This window comes from Episyrphus balteatus, chromosome 1 (genome assembly GCF_945859705.1).
Source record: "Episyrphus balteatus chromosome 1, idEpiBalt1.1, whole genome shotgun sequence".
NCBI classification, from domain to species: Eukaryota; Metazoa; Arthropoda; class Insecta; order Diptera; family Syrphidae; genus Episyrphus; species Episyrphus balteatus.
The window spans coordinates 64,409,643-64,412,687 of NC_079134.1; positions in this window are offsets into that span (position 1 = coordinate 64,409,643).

Genomic DNA, 3,045 nt, shown 5'->3' on the forward strand with positions numbered 1-3,045 from the left:
TTTTTCGGCAGTAAGTTTGCAACTGTTATAATAATATGAGTTTACAGATGAAAAACAGGCATAACTTTTTCCAGAGACGTCAGATTGTCTTGATTTTAGATTTTTTGGAATCAGCATTAAAAAATACCTTGAAATCATGTATCATATGTGTATATAATACCATAGCCTATTTTTGCTAATTTTGAAAATCTCCATTTCGCGATTTGACCTTGAAATCGCGACAAGCGGACATGAGATTTTTCTAGACTTTTGAGATATGTTATAGAATGGCAAAAGGAAGATATTGAGCAAAAAAAATTTCTACTAACATTCATTCCGAGATTTACCCCTTTTTTCTCCTTATTTGACTGTATTATTTCTTAATTTTCTTGAATAAAAAGCTATGACATTAGAGTAACTTTAAGCATAAGAGCAAGTACGTGCGACCCCAGTCGTGCATTTTATTTTTCTTGTTACGGAACCTTGAATAACCCTGCTACCAAATGCATTCAAAAATTTTTACTCAGCTGCATCAGTTTTAAAGAAAATTTCACTTTTTTGCCCAACCAAGTACTAAAAAATTTTACATGACTCTAATTCAATGAACGACCAGGTTTTGGGCCCGGCTAGCTTGAGGGTACCATTGAGCAATAAAAACGTAACATTTTATATTTAGAGCAAATTTGTTTGTTACCATTTAAGAATAGTTTTGAAAATGATATTGTGAAATTAAGGGCCCTGGATGGGATGAGGGGCCTTTTAAATGATCATTACATTTATTATGTTTTCATTATCTTTTTATCCTGTGGGCCCGTACATTGCTTGATTTAAAAAAATTCGTCATACAGTAAAAATAACTTTTGAAATTGTCCTTGGGCCCCTAGATGGGTTCACGCCCATTTTAGTACTCAAGTAGGGAGTTATCTACAATAACCTTGAATTAATTTCATTCTATAAAATTGTCTGTTGTTTTTTTTTATTGTGAAACAATTATTCAACAAGTTTGTGTTACTGTTTTATTTTATTTCTTAAGCGTAAAACTGTTTTTTTTTTACATCGATTAAAAAAAATCCAACAGCAGGGGCCCGGATGGCATTCGCCAGCCTTGTTGTATGGCCAGTCCGACCCTGGGGAGGTGACATATTTTTGTTAGTTAGGTACCTATGTAGTGGGAATAATTTAGTATCTTAATTAGATCATTATTATATCAAGCACTAAATGAGCATCAAATTCCTGCATTCTCAGATATTGTAGGTAACCTAATTTGTTGAGGTGCTAACTTTTCTTTTGTCGAAGTGACGTCACCAAAGACTAGTTTTTGGCCTATAAGACCAGAATGAATTGCGATTTAAAGTTTTAATGTAACTTTTTGCAGAGTGTCACATCATATATATTATTTGGCATTTTTAGTTTTTTGAAAAAGATTATAGATAAAAAGTCTCCAAAAAACTGCATCTGTTTCAGCCGATTTTATGGTCAAATCATGGAGCAACAAATTCAAGATTAGAGCAACTAATTAGCAACAAATTATCACTAAAATCCTGCATACTCAGATTTTGGAAATAAGGGGGTGTGGGTGCTATCTTGACGTCAAGATAGCACCCACACCCTTTCTATCAATTTTGAGGGGGAAGGGATTGAGCAACAAATTCAAGATTAGAGCAACTAATTAGCAACAAATTATTGCATACTTATTTTTTTAAATTTTTAGGTTTTCCTTGGTGTGGGAGCTATCTTGACGTTCTTGATATTTTCCACAAGCTCCACAATGCATTTTGGATATGAAGGAGATGGATTTAAAAGTTGAATGAGACCTTTTTGAAAAGGTGTTGAGAGGCCTTTAATTTGATACCATTTTTGTTGCTGTGCGTTAAATTTTGGGGAATTTAGCTTTTTTGAGAAAACTGTTGAAGTGCATTCCAAGGTCAAATCTTGGAGCAACTAATTAGCAACAAATTACTGCGTACTCAGTTTTTTTAAATGTTGGGTTTTTAATGGGTGTGGGTGCTATCTTGACGTCAAGATAGCACCCACACCCTTTCCATCAATTTTAAGGGGGAAGGAGTGGAGCAACAAATTCGAGATTAGAGCAACTAATTAGCAACAAATAAGCAACAAATTACTGCATACTCAGATTTTGGAAATTCGGGGGTGTGGGTGCTATCTTGACGGACCTATATTTCTTAGTTGTGATGTTTTTGACACGATAATACTGAAAAAAACATTTTTTAATATTGATTTTCATAGCTTGGGTTCGAAAGGGTTAAAAAGGTGTTGAAAGTTAATTGCATAAAAATAATTAGGTAATAATCTTGTTTTGTTTGGTCTATCCAAATTCACACAGCTGTATTTCTTCAAGGCTAAATTTTATACACAGTCATAAATATCAAAATTTTTTTCTCGGCTAAATATTTAGTCCAATTCGCATGCGGCCTAAGTTTCAAAAAATCAGTTCAGGAGACACTTTTTGCGGCATTCTCCATGATCATAATGTCATACAAGATTTATCTCGAGTCCATCCTAAAACAACATACACATTACACATAGGAACCTAAACATTCTATATATTGTATGTGCATACATTTTCATGTCAGCCAGCACGCGCCAGCACAACTCAAAACTGAGCAAGAACCTTAATCAATCCTTCTGCGCATCTACTCATATTTTTATACACACTACACAAAGGAGATGCTCCCAGATAGCCATTTTAATTTTTGAAAAATCAACTTTTTGAATTTTTTTTATGCCATTCGTTTGTGACTGTTTGTGACAGCAAAAAAAAGTTTTGTGACTCGCTAGTTTTTTAGTTATTAACAAATTATATCATTTTTATCTTATTTTTAAAACTTACACACTAACTAAAACTACTTAAAATTACTTAAGCACTAGCCACAGCAAGCAATTTTTATTTTTTTTTGTATTTTTTTGTACACAGGGTGTCCCAAAAGTTAACGTCGAAACGAAAACGGTAGATAGGGTAGGTGGTGACAGTTATCAGAAAAATAATAAAAAAAATCGTAGCCATATATTTTGTGAGTTATGGGCATTTCAATAAAAGTCGAAAAA